Source organism: Prionailurus viverrinus, chromosome B4 (genome assembly GCF_022837055.1).
Source record: "Prionailurus viverrinus isolate Anna chromosome B4, UM_Priviv_1.0, whole genome shotgun sequence".
Classification (NCBI taxonomy): Eukaryota; Metazoa; Chordata; class Mammalia; order Carnivora; family Felidae; genus Prionailurus; species Prionailurus viverrinus.
In genome coordinates, this window is record NC_062567.1 from 71,860,678 (window position 1) to 71,872,852 (window position 12,175).

Here is a 12,175-nt window from a genome sequence, read left to right on the forward strand (position 1 = left end):
ACAACACAATCTGCCTGATAGAGAGGCTGATTTGGTGCCTGCAGCTGGTTTACTTCCTTTTCAAAGCCCTGAATGTGAGTAGACACAATCCCGGCTTTGTGATTAATAATAGTTTCTCCTCTTGTTATCTTACTGCATTAGACTATCCGTTGACATTTGATCTGCAGTCATTAAAGATTTATTGCCATGTTTCTTTCTCCCAAACAACGCACACCCTTCAAATAGAGGGCATTTGAGGACAAGTGGTGTTGGAACCAGAACAACCGACAAAGAATTGTATGTGTCAAGGTTGTGTTACCTTCATCTCAACCCCAGCCTTGAAAAAGATGTTTCATTTCTTTTTCTTTTTTAAGTATTTAAAAAAAGTGTTTATTTATTTATTTTGAAAGAAAGAGAACTCGTGCACACAGGGGAGGGGCAGAGAGGGAGAGAGAGAATCCCAAACAGGCTCTGCATGAGTAGGCTCCACACTGTCAGCACAGAGCCTGACTCAGGGCTCCATCTCATGAATGGTGAGATCATGACCTGAGCCGAAATCGAAAGTCGGATGCTTAACCGACTGAGCCACCCAGGTGCCTCAAACAGGTTTCATTTCTACCAGTGCAATGAATCAGATACCCTCAATGACCCTCTCAGTCGAAATAACAATTTTAACGTTAATTAAGTAACGTTAAATAATCTTAATTAATTAAGATTAAATCTTAAATGTATCACCACACTGAGAAAAAAAGAAAGAAATCCAAAGAACTCAAAATGAAGTGAAAGTAGGAGCAGAGATTGGTAAGCAAGGACCAAAACTGGTCTTCAACCTGAAAGTGTCTTTAGAATCTTGGAAACCTTGAGTTTTGGTGGTGGCTTCACAGCGTGTGGAGACAAGAGACACAGTCAAGGGATTATCTTGCATAAACTTGGGCTCTCAGAAGGTACACTCCAAAACTCTTTATGTAGGGAGAATGAGAAATAAACCTTCACATAGAAAGAGATAGTAAGGAAATTGGCATAAGTTACTCCAGATGACAGGAAAAATCATAAATATTTCCTTAGAATTCACAACCACAAACCCAGGCTTGTAGTCCAAATTCATTTCCTGGGTGATCCAAAACAGAAACAAAAACAACCCTCAAGGAGAAATTTTAAACTGATCCTAGGTTGGTAATAACTCAGGTAACTGGCTGAATCAAATTTAATCCTCTCCATGTAAACTTGTCCTCATCCCAGTACTCAAGGATTTGCCACAGGTGAAATTTCAAAGAAAACTACAGTCCGTGGTCAAAGTCACAAAATGGAAACAAAGCACACTGAGTGGGAATCAGCAGAACTAACCCACAAAGTCCTCAGATGTTTAAATTTTTAATAACAAGGCATAAGATAGCTAAGTCTAATAGATTTAAAAAAATGAAAAAGAAGCTCAAAAAAGTTAGCAGGGAATAAGAGACTATAAATAACTAATCAGACTTGGAAAAAAATAATTTCTAGAAATAAAGAGCATTGAATCTTAAAACTCAGTGAGTAGATTGAATAGCAGATGAGACATGGCTGAAGGAAAACTTAGTAAGCTGGAAACTAGGACTGAAAAATTTTCTAGAATGTAGCCCAGTAAGACAAAGACATGGACAATAATTAGGAAGCTAAAATAATTCCAAATGCAAATGCATTTGCCTCAAAATATAGCCACATAGCCTCAAAGATATGGAACAAAATAGGATGAAAAGTAAATGATAAATCAACTACCATAATGGGAGATTTTAACATATCTCTCTCAGGAAGGGATAGATTAAGGACATAAAAAATCGGTGAGGATAGAGAAGACAGTTAACAAACTTGACCTAATGTTCATTAAAGGAATACTGCACACAACAGTCAGAGAACAAATACTCTCTTCAAGCCTACATGGAATGTTTATGGAAATCTGCCACACGTTAGGTCGTAAGGCTAGTCTCAACAACTTTAAAGGATCACTTTCAGACAGATTTGTATTCTTTGACCATAATTCAATTAAAATAGAAATATCTGGGACACCTGAGTGGCTCAGTCTGTTAAGCATCTAGTTCTTGATTTTGGCGCAGGTCACGATCCCAGGGTCATGCCAGAGCCCCCCACTGGGCTCTACACTAAGATTCTCTCTCTCCTACTGCCGCTTTCCCCTACTTATGCTCTCACTGTATAAAATAACATAAAAGAAAAGAAATGAAATTTGAAGAAAAGAATAAAATAAAATAAAAATAAAATCAGGTAGAATAGTATAGATCATGCTATAGAAACAGCATCAAATGTACTAACAACATCTCATGTTTCCCCAATCCCTGGGGAACTGAGCTCAGAGAAAGGGAGAGAACACAGAGAATTGCAAGCTGCTTTCTTAAATGCTTCTACTCACATTTCATTGACCAAAGTAAGTCACTTGGCTGTGCCTAACGTCAGGGGTCAGTGAAGTGTAATCCTCCCAAAGGTCCATGAAGACAGGCACGCTGGAAATACTGATGAATATGGTAGTTAATACCAAAACGTTCAGGGGAAGAAACCTTTTACAACTGGAAATTTTGAAACATACTCCTTAAGAGTAAATTCTAACATAAAGGAGAAAACACATAGAACTTAATAATTATTAACAACACTGTATCCAAAATTACAGAAGCAGGTAAAATAGTACTTAGAAGCAATATACAATACTAGCATTTTCTTAGCATTTACTATGACAGGCATTGTTTTGTGCACTCGACATATTTTACTCATTCAATTCTCGTAACAACACTTGAGGCAGGTGTCAGTGAGGAACTGAGGCACAGAGGAGCAACCTGAAGCCACACAGCAAGCAAGCAGCAAGAGCCAGGAATTGGACTCAGACAGTCAGGCTGCAGGGTCCATGTGTTATGATTGCAAATGCTTACATTAGAAAAAATTTTAAGGCTCAGAATTAATGCATTAAGAATCTTATTTAAGAAGTTAGGAGGGAATGGGCACCTGGGTGGCTCAGTCAGTTAAGTGTTCGACTTCGGCTCAGGTCATGATCTCGTGGTTTGTGGGTTCGAGACCCACGTTGGGCTCTGTGCTGACAGCTCAGGGCCTGGAAACTGCTTCGGATTCTGTGTCTTCCTCTCTCTGCCCCTCCTGGCTCATGCTCTGTCTCTGTCTCATTCTCTCAAAAATAAATTTTAAAACATTAAAAAGAAAGAAAGAAAGAAAGAAACATAAGAGGGTTCCAGTTGCTCTACATCTTCAACAACACTTAGGAATGAGTCTTCTTGGAGCACCCGGGTTGACTCAGTAGGTTGAGCATCTGACTTCAGCTCAGGTCACGATCTTGTAGTTCATGAGTTCGAGCCCCACATCGGGCTCTGTGCTGACAGCTCAGAGCCTGGAGCCCGCTTCAGATTCTGTGTCTCCCTCTCTCTCTGCCCCTCCCCCGCTCATGCTCTGTCTCCTCTCTCAAAAATAAATAAACATTAAAAAAAAAGTTCAGAGGGAAAAAGCAAAACAACCCAAAAAGCAGTATATAAGAAAGAAAAAATAAAAAGAGGAAAAACTAAATTGAAAAAGATATAAAAGAGAAAAATCAACCAAATCACAAACTGGGTCTTAAAAACAACTAAAAATATAGACAAATAATATAGATAAGATGCAAGAGAAAAATATGAGGGACTAAAGGGGCAACTAGAGATGCTGTGGAAATGAAACAGTTGAGAAAATACTATAAATAGTTTTATGCCAATAAATTTGAAGTTGTGGAAGTGAATAAAGCCTAGAAAAATACAGTTTGCAAAAACTGACTTCAGAACACATAGAAACCTGGATAGCTGTATAAGTATTGGTTATAATCCAATACTGCATCATTTATTTTGTGGCTCCAATTGTTCTAGCTTTGGCCATGGAGAGCTGTGAAGGTTTCTGTGTCCCTTTGACATACCCCCCAATGATGGGGGGTGGCGGGGCGGCATGTGAGCACATCCTTACGTTTTTGGCATTGTAAGACACTCCAGGCTCATCTTGCGTATTTCCTGCCCAGTCCTAGAATCAGTCATTTCTCCAAAGATTCTTGGATCTGAGCACTGGATGTGCCCATTGCTATTGGGGTATTGTAGAACCTCTCAACAGACAGAGTTAGGAAAGACATATATGTATGCTATATATGTATATACAGTTATCTATACGTATTTCTATTTCTATCCACCAGTATTTATGCTAAGCGAGACATGAGTTCATGTTAACCTCTCCAGCTCTCATCCAGAGCCACGTTCCCTTGCTTGCCCTTAACCTCCCTCTCCAATAGTGAGAAATTTGTCTCCCACAGTCCATGTTCTCTAAACAAATATCTATAATAAATATTAATTAGTGCTTGAATAAGTAAATAACTGAGGGAGAATAGACAACTATCCTCTACAGAATAATTCCAAATACCTTATAGATACTCCTTCCTCAAGGAGGTAGAGCATAACTCCCTACTCACTAAGTATGGTACACACACTATGCCTTCTTTTTAGAGTACAGGATGGAAAGGGGTGAGAAATGTAACTTTGCAGTGGAGAAACCTGACGAACACTACCTCAGCCAGGTGATCAAGGTTGACATTATCAGTGATAAGTAATGCTAATAGCATACACTTTTTTTTTCAATATATGAAATTTATTGTCAAATTGGTTTCCATACAACACCCAGTGCTCATCCCAAAAGGTGCCCTCCTCAATACCCATCACCTATAGCATACACTTTTAACGTCATATGATGAAAATCGCACTTTACCTCTGTGGTCCTCTTCCTGAAAACCCATAACTCCTGTCTAACATGAAAAAACAAACAAACAAACATTAGAAAAACGCAGTCGAAGGACATATTACAAAATACTTGACCAGTACTCCTTAAAACTGTCAATGTCATCAAAAACAAGGAATGTCTGAGGAACTGTTATGGTCTAGAGGAGCCCAAGGAGATTTGATGGTGAAGCGTAATGTTGTATCCTGGATGGGATCTCAAAACATAAAAACTAAGGCAAACTGAATCAAATACGGACTTTAGATAGTAACAATGTACTAATATTAGTTTATCAGTTGTGACAAATGTCCTGTAGTAATGTAAAATGTTTCTAGGAGAAACTGGGCATGGGATATATAAGAACTGTTTCTGATACTCTTACGTTTCTATAAATCTAAAACTACTCAAAAATAAAAGCTTCATTGGGGTGCCGGGGCAGCTCAGTCAGTTAAGTGTCCGACTTTGACTCAGGTCATGATCTCGTGGTTCGTGGGTTCAAGCCCTGCATTGGGCTCTGTGCTGACAGCTCAGAGCCTGGAGCCTGCTTTGGATTCTGTGTCTCCCTCTCTCTCTGCCCCTCCCCTGCTCACACTCTGTGTCTCTCTCTCTAAAAATAAATAAACTTAAAAAAAAATGTTAAGTTCATTGAATGTTTAAAAGGGGGTATTTCTTTAAAAAAGAGTAAAAGAAAAAAACTAAAAAAGAAAAAACTACTAATTTTGACTGTATTAGAACAGAGAACTTCTTTTTATAAAAAGACACCATCAGAAGAGTAAAAAGACAGGCCAAAGAGCAGAACAAGATATTTGCCACACAGACAACCAAAGAGCAGAACAAGATATTTGCCACACAGATCATTATCAAGGATATATAAAGAACAACCACGAGTCAATGAGAAAAATACAAACAGCAGCATACAAAGACGATCAGAAGACTTGAATAGGCATTTCACAGTAAACACAAATGGTCCATAAACATATGGGGAGACAAAGTCCAACTTCCTCAGTAATCAGGGAAATGCAGATTAAAACCGGAATAGAACACCACTTCGTATCTCCCAAATTAAAAAGTCTGTCAACTCAAGTTTGAGTATAACCGTGGGGCAATCAGAACTCTTATTCACTGCTGAAGGCAGGGCCAATTGGAACTACCATAAGGAAGAGTTTACTTCTACCTAGTGAGGCTTAACATGCTCAAGCTTTATAAGCCAGCAAAGGCACCCCTAGCTAGGTAGTTTCCAGAGAAACTCTTGTTCGTGTGCACCAGGATAAAGGTACAAAAAACGTTCACTTAAAAAAATTATTTACAATAGCAAAAAGCAAACAAACAAAAAAATCACTGGAGGAAAACAGATCTCCATCAATGACATAGTGAATAGGTAAATTGTGGTATGTCCAAAAAAATGGAACACCATATGGCAGTAAAAAATGAAGACAACCCAACAGCACATATACACATGGGTGAATTTCAAAAATAGGATATTGAGCAAAAGAGGCAAGTGACAGAAGAATATGTACAGAACGGTTTCATTTATTTAATGTCCCCAAACATGCAAAATTATATCATCTAATAGTCAGAGTTAAAAACACCTGTGGCAAGGGGCGCCTGGGTGGCTCAGTCGGTTGAGCGTCTGACTTCGGCGCAGGTCACGAGCTCACAGTTTGTGAGTTCGAGCCCTGCGTCAGGCTCTGTGCTGACAGCTCAGAGCCTGGAGCCTGCTTCGGATTCTGTGTCTCTCTCTCTCTGCCCCTTCCCCACTCATGCTCCATCTCTCTCTGTCCCTCAAAAATGAATAAATGTTAAAAAAATATATACAAAAACACAGATGGCAAAACCATAAAGACAAAGAAATTATTAAAACAAGGTTTAGAATGATGGTGACCTGTCAGGGGAGGAGTATTCAGGGGGCTTTTGATGTACTTATACTATCCTCTTCCTTCTTTGTTTTTTTTTTAAATTTTTTTAAAACTTTTAGTTTATTTATTTTTGAGGGAGAGCAAGCAGGGGAGGGGCAGAGAGACAAGAAGAGAGAGAGAATCCCAAGCAGGCTCCTCACTGTCAGCACAGAGCCTGAAGTGGGGCTAGAACCCTGGAACCGTGAGATCGTGACCTGAGCCAAAACCAAGAGTTGGACGCTTAATTGACTGAGCCCCCCAGGCGTCCCCTGTCCTCCTTCTTAATCTCGGTATACGGGTACTCATTGTAATGGTAGTACTGGTATTTAACTGTGCATACAATTATACATTCTTGTACCCATTATACATGTAACCATTAGTCAATAACAACTAACTAGCTTCATGAAAGACGTGCTGATGAGCAAGCTATGTAGACGCATTGCTAGCGGTGGGAGTGAGCTGGGAGCATTTAGCCGGTTGAATCTCCGCATTCTCTCACTAGGACTGACTCCATTATCCAATATACCCAATTTCTCATTTAAAAAACTGTTTTTAACATTTATTTATTTTTGAGAGAGAGAGACAGAGCGCGAGAGGGGCAGAGAGAGAGAGAGACACAGAATCTGAAACAGGCTCCAGGCTCTGAGCTGTCAGCACAGAGCCCAACGAGGGACTTGAACTCAGGAACGGCGAGATCATGACCTGAGCCAAAGTCGGACGCTTAACCGACTGAACCACTCAGGCGCCCCCTCAATTTCTCATTTTACATGTGTGTTTAAAAGTCTTCATTTTCCAGGGGCGCCTGGGTGGCGTAGTCGGTTAAGCGCCCGACTTCAGCCAGGTCACGATCTCGCGGTCTGTGAGTTCGAGCCCCGCGTCGGGCTCTGGGCTGATGGCTCGGAGCCTGGAGCCTGTTTCCGATTCTGCGTCTCCCTCTCTCTCTGCCCCTCCCCCGTTCATGCTCTGTCTCTCTCTGTCCCAAAAATAAATAAACGTTGAAAAAAAAAATTTTTTTAAAAGTCTTCATTTTCCATCTGGTCATTCCAGGTGAGTGTCAGTGTCACCTTCCCCAACGTTTCTGGGCACATACTTCCTCCTGAGGCTGCACGATCAGCTCTGCTCTAGACCATTCCCCATCAGGACTGGGCTTGTTGATGCCTGGACCTGTCTCCGCATTCCCAGGCTGCAGGCTCTGCTTTCCAGATCTGTCCTGTTACCCAAGGCTGAAGGCCTCCTTGTTTCATGTGAACTTCTAGTCGCCTTCTTCTGTGGGAATCTTGCCGGCTCACGACATCCCAGCCTTCTTTTTGTTCTGCTGTTTGTATTCTTTCCCTCTCAAGACAAGAAAAAAGTTTGGTTTAGTTTAGTTAAGTTTAGTTTAGTTTAGTTGAGTGTATCCTAACCTGAGATTCCTTTTCCCCACCTTAACTTCAAATTCAAAAGTTAATGATCAATGTTTTGCCTCCCTGTTTTGCAGGTATAGCGTCGTGATTACGTATTATGATTCTGGACTCAAAGTGATCTAAGTTTGAATCTTAGACCTGCCATTTAACAATTGCCACCTTGAGCTATTCATTTGACCACCTGCTTGCCCAGCTTCTTCATTTATATAATAGGGATAATGGGTTTTTCCCACTTCAAACTGTGCCATGAAGGTTAAATTAAAAGTGCACACTGGGGTGCCCTGCTGGCTCAGTCAGTTAAGCATCTGACTCTTGGTTTCAGCTCAGGGCATAATCTCACAATTCGTGGGTTCAAGCCCTGCATTGGAATCCCTGCTTGGCATTCTCTCTCTCCCTCTCTCTCTCTCTGCCCCTCCCCCACTCACACTGTCTCTGTCTCTCTCAAAATAAATAAACTTTTAAAAATGCACACAAAGCACTTAGCAGGTTGTCTGAAATGTAGCAAGCACTCAATAAATGTCAGATATTATCCCTTTGTTTTTATCTTAATATCACTGATCTGTTTTGAAAGCTGTCTTCTTCATGGTAAAATTATTTTTTGTTTGCCTTTCTGGACTCTGAAACAGTCTTTTCCCCTAAATTTCTTACCTTCCTGCAGTCACGTCCACTACCTTGGCGTCACAATGAGATTCCAGGAAGTTAAACTGAAATCTACCCAGATAGGTGGGGAGCCTGCCCAGGTCCTAACAGGCCCTTGAGTGCCCAGAACATTCTATACTACTTTTCAATAATTTCCTGCAGTGCCACATCCTTCTGCTAGTTTTCTTTCTTTCTTTTTTTTTTTTAACGTTTATTTCTTTTTGAGAGACAGAGAGGGATAGAGCATGAGCAGCGGTGGGGGGGGGGGTGGGCAGGGAGGGAGGGCAGAGAGAGAGAGGGAGACACAGAATCCAAAGCAGGCTCCAGGCTCCGAGCTGTCAGCACAGAGGCAGACAGGGGGCTCGAACTCACCTACTGTGAGATCATGACCTGAGCCGAAGTCCGAGGCTTAACCGACTGAGCCCCCCAGGCGTCCCCCTTCTGCTAGTCTTGAGCTCCTTTCTGATCTCTGACTTCAATCCCTTTTACTGGGGTCATGGCCATTCGCTTATTCTTTCCTCAGTGGCCTTAATCTTTACCTCTCTGGGACTAGCTGCAAATTCTCCATCCACCTTGCTCTTCTCTCATCCATAGAGACGAGTCATAATTGGCTTGTCTCTCCCTTCCCTTTTTCTGTCATCCATTGACACGGATTTCAAAACCTTTTTAGGATGTAATAAAAAAGAGCCAACATTCAAGAAGCTTTGGCACCAACATATTTAAAGCTTACAAAAATAAGAATAACACACATTAATACATTACACAAATAACCTTTCATAAACTTTTAAAATAACCTCTGACACCCAGGACTTGTTTTATCATTAAAATAAACATCAAAAGAGGAAAGAAAAGAACGTACTCTCCCGTGTGCTAGCGGAAGTCTGCGGTTTCACTTTTGAGCTTTATTCTGTTGGAATAAATCCCTGTTAGAACGCAAATTCCTCCAAGAGGATGCAAATATTCCGAGAGAGATCATGCTTCAGGCTGGGTTTTCAGACTATGATCCCCAGCTTTCTAGTTCTATGGGAAGTTAATACATGTTTTTAGACTGGAAAAGTCTTCTACGGTCAAATAAGGTGGGAAACGCTGGGTAAATACCTAGCTGTAGACGACAAGGTCCTGAATGATGTGGCCCCTCCCTACCTCAGATCTCACCTTGTACTGGTCCTGGATCTCTCTATTCCAGGTGCACCTGCCCCTCATCTTTCAGACCCCCAACATGGAAAGGCTCAGTCCAACCTGAGAATTGTTGCATTTGCTAACCCCCCTGCCAGGGACACTCTCCCCAGATCTTCGCAGAGCTGCTTTCTTCTGGTCAATTCAGGTCTCAGTTCAAATGTCACGTCCGCAGAGGAGGGTCTTTCCCGACCATACCATTTAAAGTAGATACCCCCCCACCACCACATCACTCTTCACAGCAGTCTCTAACTGTTTTTCTTGTGTGTTATCTACTCCCCCAATTAAAACAGAAAACCATACGTGTTCTATTTATTGCCAGAGCTCTGGTGACTAGAATAACATCTAGTACACTGTAGACACTCAACAAATATTTGAATGAATGAATGAATGAATGAGTCAATCAATCAGTATTACATAGATTTCTTCAATACAGGACTTCTCAGAGCCTTTCATATGTGAATCCACGTTAGAACTCTTCACGCAGAAGATGTAGTATGCAGAGTTTTCCAAACCTCAGTGCTCCCCAGAGCATCTAATAGAAAACTTTTTCATTGTTTGTGATTTGGAGACACTGCCTCGTTTATAAACGACTTTATACCCAGATGAATTTTAATTTCTGTCTCTTTCTAATTTAGAGGATTAGAGAATCCAGACGATCCATGAGGCTGTAAACAGAGGGAAGGTGTATGGGCGATGGCAGTGGGGGTGGAAGAGATCCCAGGAGTAGCAGGTAGAGACCTTTGCCCCACGTTGACCCCAACATCTAGATCATTAGATCTGTCTTAAGATGTATCTTTGAACTGAGGTCTTGCTCAGCCCAACCCTATCTAGTGTTGGACGCACTTACTTCTGCTGAAGCTTTATTTATAAACAGGAAGGTTGCCACCCTCAATAAAAACAGAGTCACACACACCTAACATACACAACTTCAATAAATGCTCCAAATTACCTCCTGCCGGTGAATTAGAATATAACTAGCAAGGATGTTATTTTGTAACTAACGAGGATTCCTGCCTCACTGACATTATGGCTCTTCCTTATCTGAATGTCTCAGCAATTTCCTTCTTGCTGCATCCACCAAGGACTGACATCAGGGCAGACTGGGATAATGCCAGGGAGATAGTTTTCTCCACTTTCTATCTGCTGGAGAGAGAATACTGAAATGTTCTCGAAAAGGTCTTCCCGAACTTCTTGACTGCTGCCAGAGGAACTGGGGAACGAGAAGGGCATGGGGGTAGCTGAAGAGAGGACGCTGCTTGCTGGGGGGGTTAAAATGACACCTCATTCTCCATCTTGGATGAACTGTAAACAGGTTCGATATTTTAATTTGCTTGAAAAATGCTTTTGCGAAACACTTCTAAATTGGCTTAACGGCTCAGAGGAGAGAAGATGATTGTTACAGAAATCAAGCCCCAATTAAACCATGTACTAGCTGCAGAAGTACTATAATTGAACTTAAAAATGCAGGTATTATGATTTTTTTCTGGAAGAAGCTATCAAAAACTGTCAACAGTGGGTGAGGGATGTATGAAGGGAACTTTTTACTTTCTGGCTTTCTGTTCCACCTGAGTTTTACCATATACACATATTACATTTATTATTCTCTTATTTTTTATTTTTATGTATTTATTTTAATATTTATTTATTTTGAGAAAGAGAGAGTGGTGGAGGGGCAGAGAGAGAGGGGGACAGAGGATCTGAAGTGGGCTCCATGCCGAGAGCAGAGAACCCAACGTGGGGCTCAAACTCATGAGCCGTGAGATCATGACCTGAAGTCGGACACTCAACTGACTGAGCCACCCAGGTGCCCCTATTATTTTTTTTAATGTCAATGCATAAAAAGGATGACTTCTTTTACCTGGGTGGCCTCTCTCCATTTTGGTACTTAGATCTGGGGTAAGAAGAAGGAAGAAACTGGAACTCGTAGGAAGAACCAGAAAGGACCATCTTTCCCGCAGGAACTCCTGCGGGAGTTGGGACCTAGCTAAGCCCCGGGTTTGGTGTCACTTGCCTTATCTGAAGTGTGTGGCAATCCATACTTTATTACTGAAAAAGAGAAGGACTGTGTTAATGGGATCATTGCTAGCCCCCTCCCCCCTCCTCGCCTGGTAGAACACAAGCAAGAACTCATATACCCTATTGTTGAAAAGGATGATTCTCCAGATAGAAAACGATTGGATTTTTCTCATTTCCCTCAGAACCCTGATGCTAAACTCAGAGGCCTTGCCTGGTTTACACCTATCTGAACGGGAAAAATGCCCACACCTCCCAGACTGTGTCCTTTGTGGCCTGTCCTCCTGGTCCCTGCCCTGT

The 12,175-nt window shown here is 41.4% G+C and overlaps 1 protein-coding gene across 1 annotated transcript in view; it reads right to left on the bottom strand.

The window, feature by feature from the left end:
- VDR (vitamin D receptor) overlaps positions 1-11,449 on the bottom strand; it is a 74,930-nt gene extending 63,481 nt beyond the window's left edge. The window contains exons 1-2 of the mRNA XM_047867436.1: positions 11,439-11,449; positions 8,470-8,476 (exon numbers count right to left, since the gene is read on the bottom strand). The gene's annotated coding sequence lies outside the window, so the exon portion shown is untranslated. The remainder of the gene's footprint in view (positions 1-8,469; positions 8,477-11,438) is intronic.
- Positions 11,450-12,175: the final 726 nt, after the last annotated feature.